Consider the following 26160-nt stretch of genomic DNA (forward strand, 5'->3'; position numbering starts at 1 on the left):
ATGTATACATATGTGTCTATGTATGTATGTATGTTTACATATGTATCTATGTATCCATCGATCCATCTATCTACGTAGCTATGTATTATGCGTGTATAGATACATAGATACATAGATACATAGATACATACATAGTACATACATAGATACATAGATACATAGATAGATACATACATAGACACATAGATAGATACATGCATGCATGCATACATACATACATAGATACATACATACATAGATACATACAAATTAAGAAATACATCACACATAAGAAATATCCAAGTGTGAAGTAAATTAATAAGTGTCAGAAGTGACTGTAGCTGTATATGTAACTTTCACATTTTTCCCCATCAGATACATAGATACATAGATACATACATAGATACATAGATACATAGATAGATACATAGATGATGCATAGATACATAGATTGATACATGCATGCATACATACATACATACATACATACATACATACATACATACATACATACATACATACATACATACATACATACATACATACATACATACATACATACATACATACATACATACATACATACATACATACATACATACATACATACATACATACATACATACATACATACATACATACATACATACATTCATACATACATACATACATACATACATACATACATACATACATACATACATACATACATACATACATACATACATACATACATACATACATACATACATACAACCTGTACAGGTAGATAATTTGTTTCTTTTATTCTCCACTAGGGATGAGGTAGTTCTGTATTCATCCAAGTGCATCCGTTTTCAATGGACCCTCCACGGGACATGCTACATTGCACAAGTTCGACCCAATTCTTAGTTGACCTGTGTATATAAGTGGTGATTACGAGGCCACAATAAGGTAGTTTCATTCGCAGTTAATATTTTTACCCATCATGTTCGCAGTGGACCCTCGTTCGGCATTCGCGTTGCCGTGGTTCCTCGACCTGTTTGGTTTTTATACGGGGGCAAGTTAAACGAGTATGGTACCCGGGTTTTTTTTATTTCCTTTCATAACTCAATTTGTTAACTGGCAGGATAGAATAACGAATATTGTGAAATATCCCCGTTACCCTTAGCGACCAACATAGCCCTGCTCATTCGGTTTGTCGGCCATTTTGAATGAAGCCGATTATCACGTTTGTATGGAGTCAAAAGAGAATTACATTTAACGCCCCGTGGTTGAAACGTAAGTCACCGAAAATCCCGGTCGTCCCTCGTTTCATATTTGGGAAACTATCTGTTTGCAATAAGAACATCTTTTCAGACGGGGAGAACAGCCCTCAATCGAAGTGGTCTCTGACGAACTACTCTCTAGGCCTTTAAGCTTTAGTACTTTGCCGGTCGTTGTGATTGAGCATATTGCCACTCACTGTTCGTTTACTCGAAAACGTCTGTCTGGGTTAGTCCAGCCTGTACATCTAAGAAAGGTGTATTAGTGTAAGCGACCTCGCGTGCAAAGCTCACTAATTTTACACCTATGGATGAATTTATTACCTTCATGCCCGCAGCTGGCCAACGTTCCGTCTGTCTCGGTTATACCAAGAACCCCTTTTGTGGACGTCTAAAAGTGGTTGCACTCTGTGCACAATGGTAGACTGCCGTACCCTATAGCCTGCCTTGTCTAGCCTGTACCTGCCGGGTCAGCGAGAGAAGCGCGTTGGGAATTGAGAAATTGGATTTTCTGTAACCGCCGCCGACAAGTCCCTTGGACCTTTCATACCCGGTAAGTCCAGACTTCTCGAAATTTAATACTTGAAATTCATGCTTCGCCGGTACTTTTGGTCTGTGTACACGCTGGAATAAATATTTTGAACTATGGCGAAACAAATGGAAATTGTGTAAGTGGTATAGAGGCAGACGAAAACGACAGACTGCTTGATACAACTAACTGATAATATTCTTCGGCGTCAGTCTTTCCTAACGGCTCAGGTCACTGCGTTATTTTTACCGCGCACTTAAAATTTTATAGTGTGCCACCCCGATATTTGGCATAACTGAGAGGTTCCTCTCACTTGGGTTCTCGAAAGAAACGGCGGGTGAAAAGCCTTGCTCCCTGGCAGGCGCGATTTTTACTGCCCGCCGGAGCTACTGACAAAATCCAAACCCCTCTGTTTCTCTCTTACTGAGGACCAGACTAGAGAACGAACGAACACGTACGTCGGTTGGATCGAGGTCGGGGTCGCAATTCCCAGGCGTCTAGACACGACGTGTCGTGCTTGTGTTTCCAACAATACGCTTTTTACCCCTCATTTTCCATTCTCCGAGATGGGGTTTCTGCTTGTCTTGATTTACTGAACCGTTTACTGATAGCGCTGTCAGTGTTTAAAATAAAACGGCTCTGAAATTGTGCCAAGTAATATCAGCCGTCCGCAACCTTCCGCCAACGTGCAATCCGTCGGGTAGAACATGAACAGCGTAACACACTGTGACGTTATTTTTCCTCGGAGTGAAATTATCAAACATGCTGTTCTAGGCATAATAATGTGGTTTACTGACTGGGGTGACGCACTTTGACAAAACATTTTCCCCAAAATACTGAGTTTTGAGGGTTAGATATAATGGTGCGGTGATAGTGTGCTACTAAATTAAAGTCAGTCCAGTTGTGCCGTGTCCGAAAATTAGGGCACAACTAACAATCTTTGTTCCCTTTTCCGATCTTTTATCAATTCAAGATAGAAAATGTGGAAGACTGACTTCACCAAAACTGTACGCTCTATGAAAAGAATGCCTCCATTTCGATAGATTTCGTCTCAAGTCCAGCGTCTCTATACCCTGTGCGCTACGAGCATGGCCATCCATACTATAGCCTACCACAGCGACCGCAGCAATGGCGGATCCAGTTTGGCCTTGAAACTTTATCAAAAATTTTGTCAACAGTGGAGTCGCCCTAACCACAACAAAGTAGCGAAAACGATCATTTACTATCGTTTAACAGAACTTCAGTTGTGGCAAAGCGGTCAGATTTTCCAGTCGCGTGCAACATTGGCTGAAAGCGGCGCACTATATAGCGCCGAGCAATCCATAGCGCCGAACGATCTCCGCGCAGGCACATCGCGCGTACCATTGCCACTGCCAGGTTTTGTCGCCACGCTGAGTTTTAAGGGAACGGTAACAAGCTACTTTGGTAAATTTATATTCCTTAATATTAAGGAAGGTAAGACTCGGTGACTGCTTCTTAAAGAGGCAAACGAACGCTGCGAAAAAGTCTATTGGACTGATAAGATTTTCCCGCCAAAAACAAAGACAGAGAACTTGCCTGCACTCGAAGTTTTTTGGTTCTTATTCAGTTACGAATTCACAAATTAAAGATGACTTAAAGTGTACAAGAAAATCCCGTCGAATTAAGGTTTTTTTTTAAATCCATTAAAAAAAACTTAAATTCTTGGTCCACATGCAATAGTCGAGACGATGTATTAGTTGCTCTGACCACCGCTCGATTGAATAATTTGACTTTTATGGGTCAGATCGACCAAAATACAAATATATCTTGTGGTTATAATGACCTAACACAACCCATTTTTAACTAATTGAATAATATCTAAACTTCGCGTTTTCAAGAGAAAAAATGACTCCTGAATTGACCAGTTTGTTCATTCATTCAGAACACAGCTTGCAAAGGGGCTGGGAAAGCTACAAACCGACCGAGCTATTTTATATCTAGGATACGGGCATACAGAAAACGAACTTTTTTTTTACTTTTGGCCCTCTCACTATTGTCTGAATGTAGAGGGATTGTGCAGTCGACAAGTGTGGGTATAAATGCATTGATTAAATGACAGGACATTTGCGTTTGATTGTGTAGTATCTGTGGAGTAACTGCTAACGCAGATTCGGTATGTTACTCCCACAAAAAGTGTGAATTTACTAGTATTGGCTGATTCATGTTGCAAATAAGGTTCCGAGCCTACACTACACGTACAGGACAAAAACTGCGCTATGATGATTATCCAAAATTTGCAAGTTTGAAGGAAAAAATGACAATGACGATGAACGTAAAAGGGCCCTCTTTGTCAATTATTTGAAATTGGTCGTGGTTCGATTTGAAGTCTTTCAGTCAACGAGCCTAACAGCGTATCTCCCTCGTCCGTTACTCGACTTCAAAAAGAGAAAAGAGAGCTTTCACAGGTCACTCCCTCGTGCTGTGAACGACTACTCGCTGGTACAAAACTTTGGTAAAAAGCCAAACTTTTCTTCTTCTGAATGGAGGGCAAAAAGCCAAGTGGGCACTGACCGGCCTGGAATAACCAAGGATTTCACGCGTGGTATCTATTCTCCCTGCCTTTGAAGTCAGACGACAGATAAACCGGCAGCGCTCTATTTGTAGGCGGCTGAGCGAACACTTCGCTAGGAACGAACGATTTCGTGACAATAAACCTGTGTCTCTGACAACAAGATATCTATTTTAAGGTCAACAAAAACTACATAAGCATTTGGCAAAATCTGCATTAATCAGAGGGATGGCGGCATAGCTTTACTACTTGCCGATACGTTCGGTCGACGGCGTACGACACAAAACGTTGACTCGTTTCGTGCACTGAATAGTCAGTGATTTCCCGTCAGTTGTTGCCGAACATGTGCTGGCTGTGTGATTAATTCAAGTTAGTTAGAGGGTTGCATTCTCAGTCGGGACGACAAGGCTGAACGAGACACACGTTTCTCGGAAGAGTTTGAGTTTGTAATGTTCGACTGAAATTTGACATGCATTTTTGGCGGGAAGGCCTACATACGCGCTGCATACGTTCAAGTTGCAGAATGGTAGTGGACGGTTTTTTTATCAGCATATGATGAAAGATTTTGACACGTGAAAAAAGACGTTGGATTACAAATAAAGAGGAAGCAAACTTTTACATGGATTGTTCAGAGAATGCATAGAGGTGAAGCAAAAATTTTAAAACAAGAAAACGTGTCCAAGATAAGCATTTTAACTATGGTGTTAAGATAAATATGTGGTGTTCTTTAGGAAACCTATAAAAATTACAGAGCATGGCTTGACCTTGACTGTAGCGAAAAAATCAATCCGCCCGGTGTTTTTAATCACAACTTACGTATAGTCTGTAACATTTTAGAGTAAAGAATTACAAATATTATGATGAAAGAGTTCAAACTGTCAGGGTTTTTATTGCAGACACATTCTTAGAAGGGACGTAGAATTCGATTTCAGAGCCAAATGTGGAGCGAATGAACGGTATACAGTTCATCAGTTGTAACTTGTTGGCAAACTGGGGAGAGAGAGAGAGAGAGAGAGAGAGAGAGAGAGAGAGAGAGAGAGAGAGAGAGAGAGAGGAGAGGGGGGATAAAGACAGATAGACAGTCAGACAGACACAGAGGGACGCCTCTGAGGTGACCGCAAAGATGGGTTACTGCTTCCAAGTCGTACCGTATTCATCTCATTTACACTTGCCCTAATTCCTATACCTTGCTGAGTTCAGTCATCGTAATCAACAATGACTAGCAATGCAATGACATGCATAATCCTAAACTCAGTATCAAATCTCTCTGAGTCGGGGACAAATTTAGTCTTAATCAAACTGACTCAAAATGAGTGTCAACGCAGTTCGTTTAAATGTAGTTTAACAGGCAATGGCAGATTACTAAGATTATTAGCCACGCTGTGCTCGACATTTTGAGGAAGAAAACTACTGGAGGAAGTTAGAAATTTAGAAAGCCTCTTTCAGTCGCTTTTTCTCTGTTTATTGCACGTCTTGACAGAAAGAGATATAACTATAGATACCAGGGAGTCAATGGATATCAGAAAAATAGGTGCCAATGTGTAGCAGCCATTCAGCTTGATTGTTCATGTGCACTGTACATGAGTGCCAGGCCAAACTATCTAACTAAAAAAAACCTGGAGTACCCGATAAGTCAGACTTGGGGGAAGGGAGGTGATATGATAGCAACGGGACAATTTTAAAATTCTGTCAAAACTGTTGATTGAATTTTTTGACAAGATCGACGCATTCTTCACATTTGGAAACCAGGACTTCTGTCGATAGGAAGCATGCACCATAGTTTTATAGTTTTTAGGACGCAATACGTGCTATCGGCTGTACACTCGTTACAACAGCTATCAAGATTCCTAAAAAACACACACATGCAGGGGTAATAAAAATCACAGAAATCAAATCAACAAAGATATGCTCTGCAGATAACGTGACTGACCAAATTCTCCCATTTTTAAATTCATAAGAAACAAATATACATGTGGGTACAGACTTAAATGGTACCCGGGTCAAACTACCTTTTCTCGCTTTACTTTGTACATACAGTTTCTAAAGCTAATTTCTGTGTCTGATTTCCAAACTACATTGATTTTTTAAAGATTCTAACGCTGGTAATGACATCAGAGTCAACTTGTCACCTACAATGTCACGGTGTAGTCCAACTTCGGGGTCTTAAATGTGTTATCACGTCTTTGTTATTGAATGATTTCCCGGTCAGATGTTTTTGTATTCCACAAATATATATCCAACATGTCTGACTGTATTCAACAAATAATCCTGCTAATTCCAGCCTTTTTACAACCAAAAACACGATTATAAATGCCAAATTTTAACATGTGTGAAAACAACATGCGCTGTGCACATGAAATTGTGTAACAGCATAGTCAACGATGTCGTGATCGTTTCGCGGCATTGTCTCGTTACTTCCAATATGAGCGTCTCAAAACCATACAAATCTCGGATCTCCGCCATTCCTACCCTGTAACAATGTAAGTTACTTTATCGGTCAGTTTCTCCTGGCCTGAGATTGACCCATCGAGTTCCTGTACCTCGTCTAGTAGCGTCCTCCGCGCCACCTCTTTTGACCAACTCAGCGCTCTGTCACGCCCGTGCCCGCTAAATACTGCCTATTCAGAACGAAGCTTAAGTCAACCACTCGCTGACTGATGTACTTGGTAACAATTTTAGAGTACACAGTGTAATTAAAAGGTCCAATATACACACATTGTGAGGAACCCAAGCCCGGTTGTTAACACCACGCGACCGTTCAGTTGTTAGGCAAAGCAAGTACACGGTAATCATGCAAAAAACAGCTGGGGCAGGTACCTTTTAACCTTTTGACAGCTGCAATATTTCCCATAAAAAATTTAGTGCAACATTTTTACCGATTTGAATGATGCTTTCTATAATTTTTAAAATAATTTTGGACAAAATGGACACCAATTTTCATTGGTTACAGTTTTTGATCAAAATTTTGGCCAAAATCCTGATAAAAATTGACTGGGTCTGTGTTGCATACGGGTGACAAAAATTGACTTTGGCGCTCAAAGGGTTAAGGGACATCTCGTATTCAAACACAGAAGCGAAAACACCTGCGCAGGTTGTCTGGCATCATTATATCAGAATACATATGTATCATTTAATATCTCCCAGTGACCTTTGTGACAGAAGTCTTACTCTAAAATAGCATGCATATATATATATATATATATATATATATATATATATATATATATATATAATATATATATATATATATATATATATATATTATTATGTACTTATAAATACACATATATTCACTTATACACACATATTCACTTATATATAGATTTGTATTATAGATATAAATATATATGTATGTGTATATATATATAGTATATATATAGTATATAGTATATATATATATATATATATATATATATATATATATATATATATATAATACACACACACTTCAATTCTTGTGATTAAAACACCCTAACTTTCAGTGTTCTGTTTATGAAAGAAAAGTTGACTTATCTAGGTAATGTAGGGCGCATTATTTGATTGATGATGACGAGAAAATTCCTTGAATATCTCAAATTTGTGTTCCAAAGCAGACTACAATTTCAATACAATATGCCGTTATCGCCAAGGTGAAAGGAGATATTTAGAAAAAGAAATCCAAAAAGAGACGGAAATCCAAACACATTGATGTTCAGATTTTTCCTAAATTACCAGACTTTCTCACTGCCAATTTCGTACATCAGTACATGAACTTGGCCCCATATTCCCAGCCATGAAAACCTAAGTTTTCTGAGAATGTTCGGTGTGACGTTTCTCCCTCGAAATTACATTTTAGCCTCACGGTCAAGTTAAGGTCAGGTTGACATTTGCGAACGGTCGCAAGGTTAGCAAGTGAGTTAGCCTCTACCATTGAAAACATAAATTCACAGACACCCATGTCAACTTCCCTAAATAAATGCATCTGCCTTTCGGTGAACATTCAATGTCACTGTCTCCGCAAATATGGCGAGGAAATTAAAAAATAGCTCTCAGACTGACTACCACTGATACTTATATTGTGGTTGATCGTTAGGTTTCATGACCGTGATCCATAGTCGCCTCCAAATGTCAGCATGGATTTAGTTCTGTGCTTGCCAGACAGCTGACCTCCTGCTGACCTTTTGTTGAAGGGTTACTTACAGGATGCGTCTATATAGGTTAAGTCTCCGTGTCAATGAAAACTGATTTCAAAGAAAGATAAATCAAAGCGTTAAGAGTAGAGAAAAAAATTCGCGTAGTAGTACTCTTTGTATTTTGTAAAAAGAACATGCTTTATTCATTTTAAAATATGAAACAAAATACGCTGCCTTGGCGAAAACACGAAAAACAACATAATTCAGGTACTGGCAATCGATCATGAATTGATCATAAACAAATAAAAAATCGAAAAAAATTTAAAAATCCATGTGCGCAGATAAAATTATTGGATTAAAGGAAAATGGTGAAAAGTTCTCCACTACAAATTTGAAATTCAATAAAAAGTCCACAAGACCGATTATATATCTGTATCATATATCTAAATAGCAAAATGGTAATAGAATTATTTTGAAATATATAAAAATTATGACAAGGTTGACGCATAAGTACCTAGTCGCGAAATACTAATATTCAAATCGAATGGTTTTGATAATGGCTGTAATAGCTCCCTGATTGACGCCATTTTTTAAATATTTTCAACACTATCAGTGAAATCAGATCTCAAGGAAGGTGATACCTAATAGAAACAACAAAAATTTCATGGCCAAATTATATATGTTTACACACACACACACACACACACACACTTATATATATATATATATATATATATATATATATATATATATATATATATATATATATATATATATATATATGTATATATATATATGTTTGTATATATATATATTATATAGAAATTAAGAAATGTTTTTTAATTTTTATGTAGAAATTTTTGAGGCATTTATTAGGCATCTCCTTCCTTTTAGATTATATATATATATATATATATATATATATATATATATATATATATATATATATATATATATATATATATATGTAACACAACAGACTCGAAATCACCATACGGTGTGATATATCCTTAGCGTGTAGACTTCAGTAGTTAAGGTCAGCATTTTGCGGTGAACGTTCGCCTCAATCGTCTGTATTGCCGACCAGCTAGGTATGTTTTATCTAAAGCGACCCGTCCTTACTAAGCAAGTAGATTTGTCGCCCGACAAAAGATGTAGTGTTGACCCGGCTGCGATTCAGTCAAGTAGGCCTGGTTACGGCGAGATCAAGCTGTGGTATTGACGACGGGCAATCTGGGGGAGTTCATCGCGAACAATAAAACTGACCCTTATCTGAGCCTGTATTCTTGGAAATTCACCAGGTTATCCAATACGTCGGAGCAGGCCACTGAGTTCTACATATTCGCCGCGTCTACGAAGGTGTTAAATTTAGTAATATTCCTTTTCAGCAGTTGTAAACTATTTAACTTCTCGCGTAGATTCATTTTTGACGTGACACGTATCCTAGCTTGGACTGTAATAATTTATACGCCATAAAGTTATGGTCTTTTTGTCAAAATTTTTCACACTTTTGACAGAACAACAAAGGTTAAATACATGATATAGACAGATACAGTGGGTTTAGGATGAAACGGATACAACCAATCTAACCTCCTGTTTCCGTATTTAAATAAAGGCAACACAAGTGTGGTAATTCCCTGCAATATCAGGAACAGTATAAGAGACCAATTTAGGGTTAGGGTTTTCCATAACCATGTGCATACTAGTCACAATCGAAATAATATCGTAGGTTCTGTGTACGATTTTAAATTCTAATATTTTGAGTTATTAAATGAATGTAAAATGTGTCATTCTTTCGTTTTTCTTCGCCATTATTGTTGTTTTCAGTTATTTTTCTTCATTCATGTCTGTTATTTTGATACTGGATCGCAAAACACTCTGACACAGCGGTAGTTCGTTCGCAACCCCTACAAAGTGACGAGCTCTATTTTGGTACAACTGCACAGTGGAAAAATGTGAAAGAAATATATGCGTCATCGAATCCTTTATATTAGTACGAAAAAAGGTACTTGAATTGTTAGAAAGCCCTTACCTGTTTTCACTAACAAAAGTGCTCTTTATAAAAAAACATATAATATTTCCTGCATGTCGTAAGTATCTTGTCGAGTTAAATACTATTGGCGTGTCCTTAGAATGTTAATGGCGTTAATGGCAAGGACGTTGAAATCAAGGGTGTTTTGGCAGATTCTATCTTGCCCGACCTACAAAGACTAACTGACATGCATGTCGTAAGTTAATTACTGTGCATGGCCGACATTTTCGTGGACTGTCCCAATTACGATATGTGTGGGTTTTTTGTCGGTCAGCAACCTATATTCGTGAGGCGCAAGTTTTCCGGCCAACAGTTCTAGAAATTCGCAAAAAAATTTCACAATGCCAGTAACAAGCATTAAAATAATCTTGTGAAATTTTATAGGAATGTTTAATCTGGTTTTATAAGAGCTCAAGGAACAATATTGTGTATAGCATCCCCATGTGTTTTTGACAATTCCTGGAAAAGGACCACAGGTTTACCTTTTAACAATTATGTCCAGTAGTAGATCACATATTGCATACTTTTATTTTTAGTAAGGGAAGTGAAGACATCGACATTTCAAAACTTTCAACAAAAATTGTCTATAAATTGTTGTTAGAAGACTTCTTAACGAATTCAAATGCAATTCAAATGTGGAACAGAGAGTGGAAATGTATATTTAATGAAAGAAATGTATGACTATTAGCGAAAAAAGTCACACCAGAGACAAAGTTACATAGCTTTCACTGGAAATTTACCATACGACGAGTACCAACAAATCTCAGATTATTTCAATGGAAAAAAATTGAAGCTCCACTGTGTACGCATTGTCGTGAAGTAGATACACTAAGACACATATTTTGGGATTGTATTGTGGCCAGAAATATTTGGGAGATGACAGAAAATATAGTAAGTGATATTGTAGAAAGTAGGGTTACTCTAAAGTTTGAAACTGTTATAGGAAGAATAACTTTGAAAACAAAGAAAATTGAAAATATTGTAAATCTTATTATTTTGGTTGCAAAATGGTCTATTTATAAGTATCATGTCAGTAATATTCACAGAACTTTTTCTTCAATAATGATGTTAAGAAATGAGCTGTATCTGAGAGCGCAAGCTCAAAAAATTGATATTCTACTTAGTATTTTTCAAAGAATGTAATTTTTTCACTATTAAATGTCAAGACTTATGAAAGACGAAATAAATATACTTTTAAATAAAAAAAACCCAATTATATCTTTAATCATTCTTGTTCAGAAAAATCCAGGCGTATTTTTGTTGTCTTCCATAAAGTACGTTGCAAGCAAAACCCATTGTATACAAAGTGCGATGTCCTTTTTGTCAAATCGATTAAACAATACACATATTTGTCGACAACACCACACACACACACACTCACACACACACACACACACACACACACACACACACACACACGATTTTTAGAGAGGAACAACAAACTGTGTCATTGTCAAAGAAACAAATAAAAATGGCGAATTTATCAAGAGTTAAAATTAATGACGCTTTAAAGGCAAAACTGCATTTGACATGGTTCCCATTCGGATCTAATGCCATCCTAAATTTTTCAACGAAAGTAGTTTTACGTAATGTATGTATGTTTATATACCCAAAGCGAACAACATTGTTTGATCTTTGACCTTTGGTATCTTTATTCAATTTATCTAACCGTGATATTTGATTGCAGACCGTGGGTGTGTCCACACCCACATACACGTGCTCTCCACAGAGAATTAGAGTCAAGTACATCCGGGTCATCGATTTGACCTGCACACCCAGTTTATCATATCTGTCGTCGACTCAACAATATTTCTCATGTATTTTGATATCTGTTCGCCGGAAGTGATATTAAGTGTTCTATAAGGCGTCTGCAGTAGATTGTCACCAATTATAATCTTCCCTGAATATTGCGAATATATAACCGGGTCATAGCGATTGCTTTCAGACCACTGTTATGGTTGCCACCACTGACATGAACTTCCTAGATACCCACTTTTGTCGGAAGATAATTTTGGGACTGTTGAGCCATGGATCGGAGTTGTTAATCTCCCTAGCGTGCGATAAATGTTTTTGCGTCTTGACAGGACTAACCAATGTTGACATCACAAGCTTGCATATGTTACTAGTTTTTTTGCAGATTGCATCTTGTAATATATACAGTTCTTACATTGCATTGGTGGACAGATAGTTCTGTGAGCTATCAGTATCTGACGTCAGGCAATCCATGATATCAGTACAAGAATCTTCCTATAAGCATTTTCCATGTCGGTCACTTTTAGGCGTTAACGCCCCAATGCTCGCAGGGAAAATTTATGTCAAATCACGCAAGAAACTATTTTTATTCCAAGCAGAAAAAGACCTGCATAACTAGTAACTTATTTCATCACAGAAAAGGCCGTTGTTCCACGAACTCATATTATTGTCATCCGGCGATTGCAAGTATCCAAATTTCTCCAAAGCTCTACCCTTTCCCGCCAAGTACGATGAAACAAAATTTTAGGTTTGGCCTCGAAGATTGTCACTGTGCTGTGAAATTAGCGGTTTTCATAAGCAAAATTACGAGATGGGGCGTTATTTTAATCCCTTTCACAATATTCGTTCACTGACGACTTGACATTTCATAATTTATTCCGGATATCTGGCAAATCATATTTTCCGATAATATCTGTGCTGACGATAACAACAAAGCAAATAGAGGTAACACTTTTATCTTAAAGCTTCTGTCCCTAGCTTTTTTAAAAACAATTTTTTCTTGTCTTGTGATTTTGATAGTTAGAATAAACCGACTAGTTCGAAGATATACGTATATGCACCGAGTTGCTCAGTACATGCCTTCTTACATCAAATTTCCGTAAACCTGACCATTGTGATTATCTTATCATAAGGGTTACATTACGCTTGACCGATAAAATTTGATCACAGGAACACGTTTATGAATTTTCCGAATGGTTGCCTTGTAAAAGTATAAAAAATTACGATACACTACTTTTTAAGTACTTCTGAGGTACATATTACTAAAGAATAGGTGAACTTTTTAATTTTGCATGCATCTTCGTTGCTTAGTTTTTGGCAGCCACGAACGCGTGACATAACCTCTAGAATATGAAACGTATAACTATGATATTCCAAAACAAAGACTTCTCGCTACTTTTGTTTTCATTGGCTACTTCGCCTCTTGTCCACTTTTACGTTTATTGTGCCTTCGATTCTGCTCACCAAATCTCGAACCCCGCCGCCCTTCTAAAGTCTTGCATCAAGCTTGAGTGAGTAAAGCAGTCGCCCGCGAACCAAAGGAATTACTGTTATTAGAAGTGCAATGACCTTAAACGTGGACTGAATAGCATTTCTGTGACCATCCGTAAATTCTCGACGGGAGAGCGCCCGTGAGGATCGCAAGAAAATCGATGATGTAATATGCGAGCCGTCGCCTGGTATTTTCCCCTACTTGACGAAGCAGTGATATGTCAGAATTGATTGAAACTGAAAGACAGTGAAACGTCTGAATAATTTTGATTGGCTGAAAAAGATAGCGAAACGTCTGAACGATTGTGATTGGCTGAAACTGAAGAATCATACCACTTCGATAACTGGGTCAAAAAGCGCCAGCAGGTCATACTAGCCCTATTATTCGCTTTTCTGCCGTCTGTCTATCCTAACTGGTCATACAGTCGGATGACTGGTAAATATTCCACTCTACCTCAGATTATTAAAACCAGAAAACGGCAAGGAAAGGCATTTTGTCGTTCTGAGGCAGATGGAGTGTACGATGTCTGCATTTCGGTTCAAACCCAGTCGTTCATCTGAATAATCATGCACTCTAGTCTTTTTGTCTGTCTAGAAATATATTTAACTCGCACAGAAGTAATAAAATTCAGCAAACGTTTATGGGATAAAAGATTCAGGCATCTACTTTAGATCTAATTGACAATATTTCAACCCCCAAAGGTTATACTCCTATAGCTATGCACATTTCAACACATATCACGGATGTGTCGTCTGCATTCGATTTTGGCGGTAACATGACATCTTTAGGATCAAGTGGATTTTCGGCCGGTCGCCAACAATTCATCCGATTCGATCTCGAAACTTTCACATACAACGTCAGCAAAAATTAAGAAAGAAACGACAAAATTTTGTGAAAGGGATATACCAAATGTATGATATGACTTTGTCTAATTACCCAGCTGTTTCACGATTATAGGCGATTCACATGCACGGAAACTATTAATAACGAGTTGCAACATAATTGGTGTGACAGTCATTTTCGAGCTTTTTTTACACCGCTGTGATTATCGTTCAACCCATGACAGCTAACGACCTCTTTTGTGCGGTTTCATGATGAGAAACAAGGCCCATTATATTCAATGATGATCAGTACGTACCATTGTTTTAGGCGTACAGTGTGATTCATTATTCCAGCTCCATTCTACAAAGTGTTATAGTCTGTCAAACAAAATTTCATCGCTTTGAAAAGATTGTTCCTTCTAACTGCTCTCCGTTTTAGAGAAACGATAGCCGTAGCTTTTGATATTTTTTCTAAGAAATTAGCTCTGTTCTTATCAGAACAAACAGAAAATAAATGTGTGTTCCGGTAACCGAACCGACCCTTAAAAACCCGCCGAACATAGATATTGTTTTCATATTTTCAAAAATAAATGGATGAACTCTCTAAATTTTAGTAGATAAAAAATCCTCCGACCTACCTGCACACAATTTTTATTTGTTTGGCTTCACGACGGTGCAAGATCTCGTCAAAGCAAAGGAGTAGGTCCAATGTGTAATGTTGTTGTCGATAAAAGAATTGTAATTCCGGATTTAAATCCAGCTGTCAACGATAACATTGGGCGTTACGCTGATAAAGATTATGTTGACAGGTTGACCTCAAGGCATTTCGATGTGGATTATAGAGTGTTTAATAGAATAGAAATTCGCACATGTATTGCCGAGTCTCGATTCAGAAGTCTACTGGTATGTTCGCCCGCCAATTCAGTTACCTTCCACGCTAGTATAAAATAACCCATTGTCTTTAATTTGGAAACTTTATTCATTAGAATTGTTTTTTTCCTTCATATTTTACAAAAAAATTAATGTTGCTTTTGTCAACACTAACAATATTACTGATTACACACACATACGTATCTATCTATCTATCTATCTATCTATCTATCTATCTATCTATCTATCTATCTATCTATCTATCTATCTAATTTTACATAATATGTATATATATGTGTGTGCACTTATATACATACTAATAAATTAGTATGTACATAGGTGCGCAAATATATGTATATACATATATATACATATATAGATAATTTTATATAAATATGTATATATATATATGTGTGCACTTATATACATACTAATAAATTAGTATGTATATAGGTGCACAACTATATATATATATATATATATATATATATATATATATATATATATATATATATTACAAGCATTCCTCCTTTGACCTTGAGAGATGACTTAGAAATGAGAATAAGTTTGACTGTAACGAAGGGTGTGACGGACTGATTTGTAATACAGCTCTAATCGAGTAGATTTAAGTTAAAACCATTTAAGGAGTGGGCTATTTCAGATATGTCCCATACCATAGGGTCAGGCAAATCAAATTATTCGAAGAATCTGCGCATCGAATAGTTATCAAGGGATGCTTATTGCATCGTGTTTACCCTTCAGCATACCTTCAATTTTTTATGAACTTCCCATACTATGTTGCGTTCTCTAGATCAATTTAGTAAAATTAACTTCGATATTTCAGAGCTCGATAATCGGATATTCACTTTCTATTCATGTTTTTACGTTCACCTTTGATAGATAACTGTATCTCATTCTTCAAGATACGCTAGTGCTCCATACTCACTTTGACCATCTTCGCTTGCCAAGGTCTCCGCTCCGGGCAGCTGGATGCTTCCCGAAATCAGACCTTGGCTGATAGACCCCCTAAATCGTGTTTTTTTAAAGCGCCACCACACGACTGTATGTGACCAGTAAATAGCCAATCAGATAATCGGTTACTACGAATGTAGTAGTATAGGTCTTTTCCCACTTTTTTCTCAGTGTTACAAGTATTCGTGGTCGCTGTTTACATTTCATGCTACTGAAATCTACTGCTGAAATCACCGATGTGTTCAAAACGTCAAAACAAAGGCCCAGCCGCCAGCGCGTCGTACCGCAAGATATTTCCAGCTGTCGCTCAACTTGTAAGGTGAAAACATCAACCCGCCAAACTCAAAAGATCGCGGCGCAAATAGAAAAGTTCTACCCGCCGAAGTAAATCTGTTAACCACTCCTAAAATTTTGACCTCAAAATTTCATGATAAAGCCATTACTTAGCCGTTGTTCAGACATTGTGGTCCTGTCAACTGGCGCGGCCGGCAGCTATTCTGTTGTTCATATCTTTGGAAAATCGTAAACATTGTGAGACGATGAACAGGATTTACCAGAACAGAACATCGACACGCCGCGGGAGAAACAACTAGAAGCATGGCTCGAAAACATGGACTAGGACTTTGTGAAATATGCTAGAACTGGAAATCAAAGAACCGGATTTTGTTTGGGTGTTGTTCAAAAAAATTGACCTATTCATCACAGCAAGCAATATACTCATCGGTGAATTTTTCATTGACTACAAGCGTCAGCAAGCAATATAAGCTTACTCATCGGTGAATTTTTCATAGACTACAAGCGTCAGTTTTTTCAAAGTCATCTTCTGCACTATCGCCATATTTATTCGTCGATTTTTTTTCTTTGGGAGATATCTAACGCTTCACACGATACAAAGCGTTGCCATACATTTCGTAACCCACGATCACTGAAACGGAACTTTTCGCCACTTCTCTGCATGACGAGAAAATCGCCCGTAACTTTATCCCCACTCAAATCCTGTATTAAACTCGGGCAAGATTGCCTTCCCACTCCTAAATCTCCGTTTGAGCCATTTGGGTGTCACAGGACGAAGGTAAACCAGAGAATTGGTTCAAGTCGGTGAATTTTCAAAAAATAAAATGATTTGTAAAAGTTCCTCGTGTAAAATTTGGTAGCGATCGAACGCGTTTTTATTTAGTCTGTGCAGCTATAGCAGTATAGTGAGTTAGTTTGTGCCGGGTAAAACTCCCCTGTATCGCCTTCACCCCACTCAACGCGTTCACATAATCCTACTCACACATTTCACATGAAAACAGAACACAAATCATTGCATTCCAGACGTTCACACAACTCACATGCTCACAATCACGCACTTGAACCAAGTCTAGTAAACCAGTAAGTAAATCGAGAGAAAAGCTGTGCACAAACAGTGCGGTGGTCGGCGTTTGGAAGGTAGGCGTGGTTTTCTCTTTGAGTGTAACGCGTGCTCTGATTGGTCCGCCTGATTTTCTAATTCCATCAAACTCCTTAACGCAAAATAGTGGGGGTATCCCGCACGGCGTGGTTAGTGGAAGACTCCTGTCTGGCTAACAAGCCGTGCGAGCAGACGATGCACTTTGACCGGAAACTGTTTTTTGATCTAAAATTGCTCACTGAAAAGAACAAGCAAGACGACGATTATGGTCAAAGCTTCTCTCAAAGTTTTTTTTTCAAACTTTGGAGAATCTATTTCTCACTTTTACGTCATAAAATAACTCTATACCATGCTTTCAAAAGATTTTGTCAACGTATCTCGAGGTTTTAATGTTACGAAACTCCATCGTAACTGAACACTTTTCGTCAGTACGATTGCTCGTGTCTTCGGTGAGGGTGCAAGGCGATGACAAAAGAAACCTCTATTTTTTCACTGTCAACCACGTCCATGATAGCTCATATGAATACCTTGATTATTAGCGGTAAAAATAGGATTCAATAACCCAACAGACCATCTTCCCAACTTACAATATTGTTTTTGTGACACTTTTTTGGCCATGAAGTTCAACAGAGAAGTGGCTGACAGTTCCTTTAGACGATACCCGAGTACCAAGTCCTGAATTGCGGTGAGACCCTGTGTCCTATGTTGACAAAAGATCCCGTTCCAATAATATGACGTGATGAACTTTGACGCAGTTGTATGAAAACCCAGTATGAAAATATTCTTTCTGTAAAAGTTGTGGGTCATCCGCGATCACATTTGTCAGTAAACCGGGAACAGAGCTGCTGCAAAAGGTTGTCGAAGTGCATTCGAAAAGGAGCGAGACTCTCATTTTCAAATCATGGTCAATGAACACATCACTACCTGACTCCAATTTGGCGCCAATATACGAGAGTAGCATTGCACGACAGCGACAGGGATACATGAACTTCTCAAGTACTATAAACGACACATACAGAGGACAAGTTGAACATTATTACCAACCGACGGGCTTTTCGAAAGCTCACGTTCGAAGAGAAAAGAATTTGTGTTTCTTTTCTTAACGGATTCACGCTACTTTCCTTCGTCAGTGGTATACCCGTTATCGATTGAAAATATCCTCAAAAGAATCGTTTGCACGGTTTGAAGTGTAAAACTCGTCGTCCACGCTCTTTGAGTAGAGGCCAAGTAAATTAAACTTTCAAAATGGCGGCCATGGTCTAGGGAAAATAATCCACCTTGTCTGTTAGCGTGCAAGCGCGCTATCCATACCAAGCTGATCGTGTTCGTTTATTCTTAAGTGCTTAATTCGGCTCGAAGAATGCTGTCAGGAATTCAAGCCTAACCGCAGAAAGTACAATGTTATTATTGTCAAGTAGGGTTATCCCGGCCAGAAAAGCAGCGTTAATTAACGTGTCGATGTTCCATCGTGCCTACCAAAGAGTCGCCTGTCACATACTTTGCCGCCCGTCACAAATTGTTGTCTGGCTGCAGCTCATTTTCGGTGAAATAACTTTGAACTCGCCCGTCTGAGTAGTTTTATTTTTGAAGCTCAAAATATTTCCGTTACAGAACTTTCCCTTGTCCCTGTTTTTAACAACAGACGAAAACGAATGTATGCAAGTTTGCCTGGGCCGAAGAACTGCACCGGGTATACAAAAGCATACCACCCTCCCTTTCCGTACTACAGTGCCCCATTTTATGTTGTGTCCTGTACTACATTTACAGAGGTCCTATATATAGATATTAATATAGAAATGTCCAAGAACATGTTCATTTTGATTAAAATAATGTTTTGAACATACCATAGAACTATAAGTCGCGCATAATTTTCACTCCTGCCGCTTACAGACCTACAAACTTTGGTTTTCAAAAGTTGTTATAAGGAAGACACTGAAAATGGCATTCTATCTCTGAGCATCGAAGAAAGCCTCGTATATTTGAAAAATAATGAGTCTACCTAGATTACGAGGAAATAAAAAAAAATCTGCCTCTGCATTTGTAAGGTTTATTACATGAAATGTCGGACAGCATGCAGTATTGAGGTCAGACTGAAAAGTACCGTTGTGCTGTGAACGCCGACGAAAAAGTACCGTGACAAAAACAGGGTCTTGGTGCGATATTATCAGGATTTTGTATTCCCCTGCAGCGGTCATACAGCCACCGGCAGGATTTCCACGATCACATACGTTAAAACTTTGCCGACATCACTTGGCTTTCCTTTGTTGTTGTTTTTTAGTGCCGAAAGCGCCCGATTCCTTCGTGACAATATTTGTGTTATTCTCCAACACTGGTTCAGCGCGATAAACAAAAGAGAAGAGAAGAGTTGCAATTTCTCAACAAACCAATCTTTACATAACAATGAGTGGAGCGTCAGTGTTAATTCCGGTTTTTACGGGCATTTTGCCAGATTTAATATAGTAAGTCAAGCGGATGGTCTTTTCCGGCCTACAAACCGAGTTCCTTGAATGAATCGCGGTGATTGGAACGAAGCCAATAATCCTTGGGCAGCTGTTTGGTCGGTTGGAAACGGGTTTCCTTATGAACCTTGCAGGCTTTTCGTTACCTTTGTATTTTAATTATTCGTATACAAGAACTATAGTCGTGTCAGGTTACTATCGCTTTCTGCACAACAAATGTTCCTCGTCAAATATCCTTGAAGCGCTAATGAGTGATCAAAAACCTGCTATTTGTCTACTAGCATTGTGACAAGTTTGTAAACACTCGCATCTCATTTTGGTAAGCGTACTATCAGTGGACGATTCTTCGAGCACTTTTGAAGGCTGTTCGGCCTGTGCCCGCCAAAACCAGCGCGCTCACTGTCGTGCCAACGATATGTCATCAAGATTAAGCAACATTACAATTTTTGTCTGCTACAAAAACAAAAGACCGTGCGGCAGGGAAATTCGGCAATTGCTACAAGAATGCAAAATATTTTCATAAAAGACTTTGGAAATGATATTTGTTCTGGTATTTTTTGAAAGTTTGTTTTCAGACTGGAAGACAAACGAATAAGTACATGTATAACGAATCGAGGCCTCGAATATCACAGTCATTAAGCTGAGAATAAAATAGAAATAATCTACAAAAAAATAAAAACAAGACAGTGAAAGGTTAATAGACACATGCTATATTTTGCGTGAAAAATATTTCCTACAATGAAAGTGTTCATAAACTGCAACGAAGGACATTTGTTCTGTTATTCTACTTCTCGTCAGTAAATACTCTTCGTCGGTTAGATTATATTCCTTGATAGCCAGTGCTAAAATGAGCAAGAAAAACGTACGACAAAATGGAAGCCCTATCAGAAATGTTGAAAATTCCTCCGTCAATTAGTGGTGAAGATGGCATACGATGGTATAAGATGAAAAGTGTTCCGATTCAAAACGCAGACGATGAGCCTTGCCTGGCGATCCAATTGTCATAAAAATAGCACGTTGTTTTGCTCCGTCTGAATAGAATCAATTATGACTATCAGTCGGGTGCATTCATATGCAAATTACAGCCCGTCAAAATATTGCCTGATGCAGACAAATCTTTTCTTATTCGCCAGCTGCTGACTTTTCGACCCACTTGCCACTGCGGCCAGAAATGTCGGTAACTGCCAATGAAAACTCGTTTCTTGTGGTAACAGTGCTATTTTTATTGGACTTGTAAAAGTACCTATGCCCCTTAACTTACAAATATAGATGATTTTGTCAACAATCAACCCTAGGCCTTTGAGTGCTGTAATTTTTCCCACCAAAATTTTAGTGCAACATTTTACCAATTTTATGAATTTTCCCGTAATTTCTATGATAATTTTGAACCTAATGGCTATCATATTTCATTGGCTACAGTTTCTTATCAAAATTTCGGCAAAAGTCTGAAAAAAATTGACTGTGTATGTTTTTTAAAGGAGACAAATTTGACTTTGGCGCTCAAAGGGTTAAGGGAAGGAAGACCGTAAAGTTAGAATGTGTAGGTATTCAGAAACACTGCGTACTTACACTGAATCCAAAGTAAGTGTAAACACATGAAATGTACGTGTTCATCCTCTCCAACCCTGCTACTTCAACTTCTCTTCGGGGTAAATGTCACGTCTACTCTTACAAAAATGACATAGACCTGATCCATATGTCCTTCTAAGATCACCTTATAAAATGTGGCGCGTTGTTCTTCTTCTGAAAACTGTTAGACTTATATCTACTCTGACGATGAAGTGTCGGGACTTTTTTAGGTCGTGCTGTTCAAGAATAATTTCAGTACTATTGTTTTGCCGTAAACCATACCTTTTTGATAGTTTTATCCCTTGGATATTCATAATTTCAGTATACAAATTTTATGTAAGATATTTGTATCTTTTTAGTCAAATGTCAATCTCATTAGCAAAAGTTTTCTGTCATTAAAGAGACAAAAACTTTAACTTACAATGAATATTTCATTGTTTTATATTTCTCCCTAATGAATGCTGATATGCAAGTTATATAAGGTAAAATGCAGATCTAGGACAGATGTTCGGACTCACAAGTTTGTACAATTCTGTTCTGACCTACCACTTGTGGGGGCTCATTTCAAAACTCTTGGAGTAAAATAATTGATAGATACTGGTGTGTTCTTTGAGTCTGGAAAGGGTTACTACGTCAAAAGCACTTGTTGAAGGATATTACTTGCTTGATTAAATTGGTGGTAAATTACCCGATCATAAATTCTTTTAATGAGAGCAGGGAGTCATTGACCCCGATTGATTCATGTGCTTTCTTGTGTTGGAGTTCATTGAGTCAATTATAATATTTGACTAAGCATTAAATAAATTAGTTGACAACTCACAAAATGAGTCGAACTCAAGTAGCTGCAACCCTATATTCAAAAATGACATTTCAGTTTTCTCACCTTGGCTCCATACCACACACGATGAAAGTTTTCTGTATCAGTGACCTGCCCGTCATTTTATGTTCAATATAACTATGAATTATCAGCTTCAACCTTCAAATGACCCGATCCATGACGTCACAGGGTCATTAAAAGGCTTATTTTCAATTCAGGGGTGTACAGTGTTACATCTTTAACTGTGCTTGTGATATTTATTTTGTGACTACATTTTTTACTAGCGTTTAGCTTTTTCATAGAAGTTTTCGTCTGTTCATGGCGAAGCAGACGGACTCTTACGCTACGGTATCGCCAATATTTTCGCTTCCCTCAAAATATGTTTTACCAAAAGTATTCTCCTTAAAGTTCAAAAGCCATGAAATTTAACAAGTTCTGGCAAGAGCAATCAATTATGTGAGCCAAGTTGTGCGATTTTTTTCCTGTAAATTACGTCTCATTGAACTTGACGTATTGTAACGAAGTCTATGGTGTGAATGATTCGGAGAGGGGGAGAGGGCTAGTCCCTCCGATTACATATGATCTGCCCTTATGTGGGGGAGAGAGGGCTTGCCCCTCCGATTACGTATGATCTCCCCCAATGTAACCTGCAGAGTGGTTCATTTTAGACACTATTGGCAAGATGTAAATGTTGCGTCATCATACGTCACTATGTGTTGGTTATTATGCAAAGTCTATTCCTGTCTGCCACAAACTTCAATGTCACAGTACCCTAATACGTACTGCAAGGGCATCATGGCTTACACGTCCAATAATATTAAGCTTAAATGAAGAAGTGTTTAATCTTTTGACGGTACACAAAAGGTTTCGTTGTTTGTATTGCATAGAGGCACAGTTAAGCTGATTTTGTCGACTGAAACATTATACATTTTACGTCTAACGCGATAATGATAGCACTGAAAAGACATAAATATCTGTACAGTTATTTATTTGTATTTATAAATTAGTCCTTCCTGTCTGTCTGTCTGTCTGTCTCTGTCTGTCTGTCTGTCTGTCTGCCTGCCTGCCTGCCTGCATGTATGTATGTATGTATGTATGTATGTATGTATGTATGTATGTATGTATGTATGTATGTATGTATGTATGTATGTATGTATGTATGTATGTATGTATGTATGTATGTATGTATGTATGTATGTATGTATGTATGTATGTATGTATGTATGTATGTATGTATGTATGTATGTATGTGTGTATGTGTGTATGTGTGTATGTATGTATGTCTGTATGTCTGTCTGTCTGTCCACAAATTGTGGTGAAATTTTCATATTTGGCTTTGGCGGGCAATTTTCCCCGTTTTTGGTCAAAAAATCATTTTATCTGAAATCGCTTGTCCGATTGCTTTTAAACTTGGTATGCAAGTGCCCAGGGGAAAACTTAGTTAGGTATAGTCATTCTGGTCTGCCACATCGAAACAAATGCGCGCCCAGTGTCATTGATGGTATTTTATAGAAGTATACAACCGGATACCCACACTTTGTTATATATATATATATATATATATATATATATATATATATATATATATATATATATATATATATATATATATATATATATATATATATAATCCTATGGTATTTTTTCTCTTTTTGAGATGTGTTTCGCGGAGCCGTACAACTTCGAGCCGAAGGCAAGAAGTTGTTCGGCTCCGCGAAAAACACTAATACGATGACGTCAAACAGAGAAAAATTCCATGGGATTATATATCTATCACATGAACAGTCTTCTTATTTTCCTTTTGACGTAGATGGATCAAAATTATTGTAACAAACTGCATGAATTTCGTCTCGATTTGTGTTTTATTTACGCGGATTACTTTCATTAAATGAGTAAAGCGGCAAGTCACCCAGAAGATACTTTCATTCACAAATCCCATGAAGTTGAAATTTTGATACATCGAATTGTATCTCCACCAATCAGACATACGGATTTGGTAACGTGAACGTGTCAAACATTGTCTCGCGCTGTATCGATGCCAAGGCAAGTCGGCCATCAGCGGACATAGCTTTCAGCGCGCTACGCGCTAGCGATGGATAGCCATAGTTTTCAGCGTTATTGAGAATATTAAGAAATAGCTTAATAACGTAAATGTAACGACACGATCGAAACAGTAATGCTCATTCTTAGAAGTGCCATGACTTTTGAAAATATCTCACAAGCTTACGACCTTGGCGAACTCGAACACGAAAGATTCCGTTCGATGACACACATAGTACTATATTATAGAAATAACGGGCGACGCGCTGACCATTAACGTTTATTTGTGGCCAAGGGCGAGAGGAAAGCCAAAAATAGCCGAGCCCGTTAATTTGGCTTTCCTCGAGCCCGCGCCCACAAATAAACGTTAATGGTCAGAGCGGAGTCTGTTATTTCCATTATATTATCAGCGAACCAGAGAAAACCGTCAAAATTTGCGAAAATTTCCGGAGCGAACGACAACTGGGCCCCAGAAACTGAGCAATACGCAACGCACTGTCACGCGCGCTGTAAAAATTGGCAAATCCGGAGATGTTTTCAGAAAAAAGTATCTCAACTTGACCTACAAGTGCTCCATTCTATTTTGTGATTGATTATGATTTACGTTTGAGCTGTAAAGTTACGATACTTTGAGTTGTTAATCTTATTATTCATATTCACAGGCATGTAAACAAACCATTACTGTGTATTATATATGTCGCATTTTAATTGGGCTAGCTGAACCATGTGACTGACCACAAATACACAGTAATGGTCTGTTTACATGCCCGTGAATATGAATAATAAGATGAACAACTCAAAGAATCGTAACTTTACAGCCCAAACGTAAATCATAATCAATCACAAAATAAAATGGAGCACTTGTGGGCCAAGTTGAGATACTTTTTTCTGAATATATCTCCGGATTTGCCAATATTCTACAGCGCGCGCGTGACAGTGCGTCGCGTATTGCTCAGTTCTGGGGCCCAGTTGTCGTTCGCTCCAATAATTTTCGCAAATTTTGACGGTTTTCTCCGGTTCGTTGATAATATAATGGAAATAACAGACTCCGCTCTGACCATTAACGTTTATTTGTGGGCGCGGGCTCGAGGAAAGCCAAATTAACGGGCTCGGCAAGCCTCGCCCGTTAATTTTTGGCTTTCCTCTCGCCCTTGCCCATAAATAAACGTTAATGGTCAGCGCGTCGCCCGTTATTTCTATATTTGTGGTCAGTCACGTGGTTCAGCTCGACCAATCAAAATGCGACCGGCAGGGCATGGTAATATAATGTATGTCTGTGGCCACAACGCTCTCAGTGCTGTGTCAACTCGTCAATCCCGATCTCGGACGTCAATGTTTTCGTCTAAAACGGACTTTAATATTTGCAGTGACACATATCTCGCCCGTAGATACATCCTAATATTGTTACTTGACGGAAACTCTGTTCTGTTATGAGTGTTGTCTGAGTCAGTTTTAGAAATACATCGGATTCAACAGTGCTGCACTGCAGAGTGAAGACTACAGCTCGACTTATATCTTCGCTACAGTCTTACGCTGCAGGTATGATTCC

At 38.1% G+C, this 26160-nt stretch overlaps 1 long non-coding RNA gene across 1 annotated transcript in view; it reads left to right on the top strand.

The window, feature by feature from the left end:
• The first annotated feature begins 776 nt into the window (after window positions 1-776).
• LOC139126893 (uncharacterized) overlaps window positions 777-26160 on the top strand; it is a 33968-nt gene continuing 8584 nt past the window's right edge. The window contains exons 1-2 of the long non-coding RNA XR_011550860.1: window positions 777-912; window positions 1562-1776. This is a non-coding gene — a long non-coding RNA (uncharacterized lncRNA). The remainder of the gene's footprint in view (window positions 913-1561; window positions 1777-26160) is intronic.

Source organism: Ptychodera flava, chromosome 3 (assembly GCF_041260155.1).
Source record: "Ptychodera flava strain L36383 chromosome 3, AS_Pfla_20210202, whole genome shotgun sequence".
In the NCBI taxonomy this organism is placed as follows: Eukaryota; Metazoa; Hemichordata; class Enteropneusta; family Ptychoderidae; genus Ptychodera; species Ptychodera flava.